This window comes from Malaya genurostris, chromosome 1 (genome assembly GCF_030247185.1).
Source record: "Malaya genurostris strain Urasoe2022 chromosome 1, Malgen_1.1, whole genome shotgun sequence".
Taxonomy (NCBI): domain Eukaryota; kingdom Metazoa; phylum Arthropoda; class Insecta; order Diptera; family Culicidae; genus Malaya; species Malaya genurostris.
Genome location: NC_080570.1, coordinates 28,337,020 through 28,344,892, shown reverse-complemented (window position 1 = coordinate 28,344,892; position 7,873 = coordinate 28,337,020).

Genomic DNA, 7,873 nt, shown 5'->3' with positions numbered 1-7,873 from the left:
AATTTTTTTCTGAGTACGCGCTTGCAAATGGCCAAAATTGCAAAAATTGCAAAAATTGCAAAAATTGCAAAAATTGCAAAAATTGCAAAAATTGCAAAAATTGCAAAAATTGCAAAAATGGCAAAAATTGCAAAAATTGCAAAAATCGCAAAAATTGCAAAAATTGCAAAAATTGCAAAAATTGTAAAAATTATGAAAATTGTAAAAAAAGTCCTGGCATTACATTCCTTTGGTGGAATTTGGCCTTTCTGTTTCAACAGACTTCGCAGCCGATTCTTAGTGTACAGAATCATTGCATGGCTAGTACTATGGATCCTACTGACACTAAGAATCCTTCCAGGTCGGGGCTCGAACATACGACAACTGGCTTGTAAGACCAGCGCCCTATGCATTGAACCACCAACCCGGGCAAAATTGTAAAAATTGTAAAAATTGTAAAAATTGTAAAAATTGTAAAAATTGTAAAAATTGTAAAAATTGTAAAAATTGTAAAAATTGTAAAAATTGTAAAAATTGTAAAAATTATAAAAATTGTAAAAATTGTAAAAATTGTAAAAATTGTAAAAATTGTAAAAATTGTAAAAATTGTAAAAATTGTAAAAATTGTAAAAATTGTAAAAAATGTAAAAATTGTAAAAATTGTAAAAATTGTAAAAATTGTAAAAATTGTAAAAATTGTAAAAATTGTAAAAATTGTAAAAATTGTAAAAATTGTAAAAATTGTAAAAATTGTAAAAATTGTAAAAATTGTAAAAATTGTAAAAATTGTAAAAATTGTAAAAATTGTAAAAATTGTAAAAATTGTAAAAATTGTAAAAATTGTAATATATATAATAAATAATAAATAATAATAATAACAAAAATAACATTAAAAGCAAAGAAAAAGCAAATGATTTCAAATAACAGTTACAAAATTTACAAAATTTACAAAATCAAAAAAATTAAATAAATAACAAAATTAACAAAATAACCGAAATTAACAAAATAACCGAAATTAACAAATTAACAAATTAACAAATTAACAAAATAACCGAAATTAACAAATTAACAAATTAACAAATTAACAAATTAACAAATTAACAAATTAACAAATTAACAAATTAACAAATTAACAAATTAACAAATTAACAAATTAACAAATTAACAAATTAACAAATTAACAAATTAACAAATTAACAAATTAACAAATTAACAAATTAACAAATTAACAAATTAACAAATTAACAAATTAACAAATTAACAAATTAACAAATTAACAAATTAACAAATTAACAAATTAACAAATTAACAAATTAACAAATTAACAAATTAACAAATTAACAAATTAACAAATTAACAAATTAACAAATTAACAAATTAACAAATTAACAAATTAACAAATTAACAAATTAACAAATTAACAAATTAACAAATTAACAAATTAACAAATTAACAAATTAACAAATTAACAAATTAACAAATTAACAAATTAACAAATTAACAAATTAACAAATTAACAAATTAACAAATTAACAAATTAACAAATTAACAAATTAACAAATTAACAAATTAACAAATTAACAAATTAACAAATTAACAAATTAACAAATTAACAAATTAACAAATTAACAAATTAACAAATTAACAAATTAACAAATTAACAAATTAACAAATTAACAAATTAACAAATTAACAAATTAACAAATTAACAAATTAACAAATTAACAAATTAACAAATTAACAAATTAACAAATTAACAAATTAACAAATTAACAAATTAACAAATTAACAAATTAACAAATTAACAAATTAACAAATTAACAAATTAACAAATTAACAAATTAACAAATTAACAAATTAACAAATTAACAAATTAACAAATTAACAAATTAACAAATTAACAAATTAACAAATTAACAAATTAACAAATTAACAAATTAACAAATTAACAAATTAACAAATTAACAAATTAACAAATTAACAAATTAACAAATTAACAAATTAACAAATTAACAAATTAACAAATTAACAAATTAACAAATTAACAAATTAACAAATTAACAAATTAACAAATTAACAAATTAACAAATTAACAAATTAACAAATTAACAAATTAACAAATTAACAAATTAACAAATTAACAAATTAACAAATTAACAAATTAACAAATTAACAAATTAACAAATTAACAAATTAACAAATTAACAAATTAACAAATTAACAAATTAACAAATTAACAAATTAACAAATTAACAAATTAACAAATTAACAAATTAACAAATTAACAAATTAACAAATTAACAAATTAACAAATTAACAAATTAACAAATTAACAAATTAACAAATTAACAAATTAACAAATTAACAAATTAACAAATTAACAAATTAACAAATTAACAAATTAACAAATTAACAAATTAACAAATTAACAAATTAACAAATTAACAAATTAACAAATTAACAAATTAACAAATTAACAAATTAACAAATTAACAAATTAACAAATTAACAAATTAACAAATTAACAAATTAACAAATTAACAAATTAACAAATTAACAAATTAACAAATTAACAAATTAACAAATTAACAAATTAACAAATTAACAAATTAACAAATTAACAAATTAACAAATTAACAAATTAACAAATTAACAAATTAACAAATTAACAAATTAACAAATTAACAAATTAACAAATTAACAAATTAACAAATTAACAAATTAACAAATTAACAAATTAACAAATTAACAAATTAACAAATTAACAAATTAACAAATTAACAAATTAACAAATTAACAAATTAACAAATTAACAAATTAACAAATTAACAAATTAACAAATTAACAAATTAACAAATTAACAAATTAACAAATTAACAAATTAACAAATTAACAAATTAACAAATTAACAAATTAACAAATTAACAAATTAACAAATTAACAAATTAACAAATTAACAAATTAACAAATTAACAAATTAACAAATTAACAAATTAACAAATTAACAAATTAACAAATTAACAAAATAACAAATTAACAAATTAACAAATTAACAAATTAACAAATTAACAAATTAACAAATTAACAAATTAACAAATTAACAAATTAACAAATTAACAAATTAACAAATTAACAAATTAACAAATTAACAAATTAACAAATTAACAAATTAACAAATTAACAAATTAACAAATTAACAAATTAACAAATTAACAAATTAACAAATTAACAAATTAACAAATTAACAAATTAACAAATTAACAAATTAACAAATTAACAAATTAACAAATTAACAAATTAACAAATTAACAAATTAACAAATTAACAAATTAACAAATTAACAAATTAACAAATTAACAAATTAACAAATTAACAAATTAACAAATTAACAAATTAACAAATTAACAAATTAACAAATTAACAAATTAACAAATTAACAAATTAACAAATTAACAAATTAACAAATTAACAAATTAACAAATTAACAAATTAACAAATTAACAAATTAACAAATTAACAAATTAACAAATTAACAAATTAACAAATTAACAAATTAACAAATTAACAAATTAACAAATTAACAAATTAACAAATTAACAAATTAACAAATTAACAAATTAACAAATTAACAAATTAACAAATTAACAAATTAACAAATTAACAAATTAACAAATTAACAAATTAACAAATTAACAAATTAACAAATTAACAAATTAACAAATTAACAAATTAACAAATTAACAAATTAACAAATTAACAAATTAACAAATTAACAAATTAACAAATTAACAAATTAACAAATTAACAAATTAACAAATTAACAAATTAACAAATTAACAAATTAACAAATTAACAAATTAACAAATTAACAAATTAACAAATTAACAAATTAACAAATTAACAAATTAACAAATTAACAAATTAACAAATTAACAAATTAACAAATTAACAAATTAACAAATTAACAAATTAACAAATTAACAAATTAACAAATTAACAAATTAACAAATTAACAAATTAACAAATTAACAAATTAACAAATTAACAAATTAACAAATTAACAAATTAACAAATTAACAAATTAACAAATTAACAAATTAACAAATTAACAAATTAACAAATTAACAAATTAACAAATTAACAAATTAACAAATTAACAAATTAACAAATTAACAAATTAACAAATTAACAAATTAACAAATTAACAAATTAACAAATTAACAAATTAACAAATTAACAAATTAACAAATTAACAAATTAACAAATTAACAAATTAACAAATTAACAAATTAACAAATTAACAAATTAACAAATTAACAAATTAACAAATTAACAAATTAACAAATTAACAAATTAACAAATTAACAAATTAACAAATTAACAAATTAACAAATTAACAAATTAACAAATTAACAAATTAACAAATTAACAAATTAACAAATTAACAAATTAACAAATTAACAAATTAACAAATTAACAAATTAACAAATTAACAAATTGACAAATTAACAAATTAACAAATTAATAAATTAACAAATTAACAAATTAACAAATTAACAAATTAACAAATTAACAAATTAAAAAATTAACAAATTAACAAAAACAACAAAATTAACAGAATTAACAAAATTAACAAAATTAACAAATTAACTAAATTAACAAAATCAACAATAGTAGCAAAATTAAAAAAAATTCTAGCAAGTTTCACGTAATTAACAAAGTTAGCAACGTTTAGAAATATAAAAAGTCTTAAAAATTTACATAGTTCACAAATTTTACATTATAAAATTTTTGATATTGACAAAATTAATAAAGTTTCCGAAATTTCCAAACATTGACAAATTTACTAAATTAATTAAATAACAGTATAAAATAAGTAACAAAATCAACAAAATAGCCAAAATTCTAAAAATTATCAAAATAGAGTGTAAAGCTAAATTTGATTACAGAGGTTCCAGTTTCAACCCTCTCGGGTCAAAAAAACTTCGTCACGCGTTAGGTGTCGAGAACGGCGATGGTGTCACCTATCACGCTTTGCCTGTCCCCAGGTAATTATGAAAATTGGCAAAATGGACAACATTAACACTATTGTGAAAAGTGGCAAAATTGTTCAAATTATCAATATTATCTATATTTTCAAAAGTGAACCGGACGGAACGGAACCGTCCAAATAGTCAATATTTTTCTATTATAATAGTCCACGAATTCGAAATTGTCAAAATTGATAAAATTGTCCAAACTGTCAATAATACAATAGTCAAGGTTATAAAATTGCTAAACTGATTCCGACAAACTTTGACCGTTTGTTTGACAGCTTCTGTGATATTCAAGTTTGGAAAGTATATATCGAATATGTCGTGTTCTGGAGATATGATAGTATAAATGACGCAACTGACCAATCGCAGTTTCTTTTATCTGTTAAATTTTCTCGGAGATGCATCACCGGATTCAAAAAATCTGAGACCCAATTGAAGGTTACTATTAGGGTTTTTATATATTATATTATATTTTTTATTTAACCCCGGCTTTAACCTAATTATGACCCTAAATTTGACTTTCTCACTCTCACTCACTCTTAATTTTATTTCTCACAGATATGTAACGAACATTTGTATCACAACGAAGATATAGTGAAAGTAAACAAAGAAAAGCTGTCAGTTGTTTTTAGGATCTTTTGAAATATTTACGTCGAAATACCAAAATTCACTGATTGCCCGTTCTGACAATTCCCGTAGGATCCGGTCAGAGTTCTTAAAAATTGTGAAAGTTAGAAAGAGGGTGTTATTAAGGAAGTAAATTTTCGAATGAAGCAGATTCCATGTTTATCTTCAAAACAGTCTTTATTATTTCCAAACATGCATGAAATAAAATTATTTTTTGCTATTTTTTTAAGTAGTATTTCAAAAAAATTTCATCTCATAAAATCTCACTTGCTTTATACAACTTTCAATTGATTATAGATTGTAGATACTCCATTATTTTTGTGAAACAGTTTTTGTTTTTTTATTTAATTTTTTTTTTGACTATTTTTCAAAAATTATGATGTTTTTTTGAGCTAGTAATCATGTACGACGGAGGCTAGCCTATATGAATATTAGAATCGATTGTTTTCACTTGTGCACTCAGACACCGTTGATTTGCGTGTCATTTTTCCTGTGAGTTCGGTCGTAGCATTTTTTTTTTGCACTCTAACCCTTGATTCTATCACCAATTCTCTTAATTCACAACACAACAGACGATTTTGCACTTCACTTTGGACAGCACAGCACCGGATCCGTGACGGTGTAGAAACAGGTGCTCGCCGTCAGGTTGATCAGAAACGCATTGACGCTCCCGATTGATTTACATTCGTGTGCCAGCTGACAGTTGCCGGGTCTCATCTTTCCGTTTTTCATCACGACATCGCACGGATCGCCAAACTCGTACCACCGGGGATTGGTGAAGGCTTGCGCCGGCACTGGCAAAGTCATAAACAGTACCACTCCGGACACTAATGCCACCACGGCGAACACCTTGCCGTAACTTGTCCCGGCTTGCATCATTTTGTAACTGAATTCACCGTTTCGTGACTCGCTCCGATCGGGATGGAATTTCACTTGCTGATTATAACGACTGCCTTTGTCGTCCAGTTCTCTCGGGACCGGTTTGGAGATTGACTAAACCCTTAAGGCGTACTAACATAATGAATGTTATTTTTAGTACAGTATCAGAACCATAGCGACAGCTTAACAGCATATTTTGAATTGACTGTCAATTTTCGGTGGCTTGAAAGAGGATTGTTTATTTTGTTCCGTGGGCTGTTAAGAGTTAGGAAGAAGCCGCCCACAAACAACTGTACAATAACACTGTTTATATTTTACTGCGAACAAATGAGCTTCTTGTACAATGGATTCAATTAGAATACCACATCCGTCATGTTGTAGTTTGTGTTGTTCATTCAATGAGTGAAAATAAAATGGTGTGGATGATATGAATTAGTATTTTCACCACAATAACTTAGTATTACTTTCAAGTTAGAACGAAGCAGTCGGATTACGGATACGATCTTGCACCAATGATACAGCGCTCTGTTCTTGTATTCAGACTGGAAAATCCGTCAAGAACCGGAATAGTTTATGTCGTCACTGGTTTATAGCTCCGATTATGTTGGCTTCGTGAGAAACAGGAACGTGTATTTTGTAGCCGGGCCACTGCAACTTCATTACTTGTGCTGCCGGATTTCGAATCATTCCATTCCATCGTGATTTTTTTCCTTATATCTCTCTAGTTAAATAAAAATATTCGAAAGCTATTTCATCGTACTACGAAAAGATGCAGGAGTTTCTACTTGTATGTGAATTCGATAAATTCAGGCATTAGTGGTCAAACTTTCAAATCCAGTCGCAGTGCTGTACTAAAGTTAGTTAGTTAGTTTTCTTTATTAAAGAGACTTTCAGCCGGTGGGTATGTTCGAGCCCCGATCTGGAAGGATTCTTAGTGTCAGTAGGATCCATTATACTAGCCATGCAATGATTCTGTACACCGAGAATCGGCTGCAAAGTCTGTTGAAACAGAAAGGCCAAATCCCACAAAAGGAATGTAATGCCAAGACTTTGCTTTTCAGCTGGTGGCTGGTTCGTCTCTCGTACTAAAGTTGTTTGTCTAACTTTTTATGATACTTGATTTGTGTAGCACATGGCACAACCAGGAAATATAAAAGAGACAAAAAAAACGAATGACAGAGCAGGAAGTAAAACGCGTCATTCCGGTTGCTTCAGGTCCAGAGCTCAGTTCCAGTATTAGGGATTCGGTTCAGTGTTGAATCAATCCACACCAGAAGCAGTTCGGCTGCGGGACATTTGCAGAGCCAGTTTCGCTTCAAACAAGAGCAATTGCGACATCATGTTGATGGTCG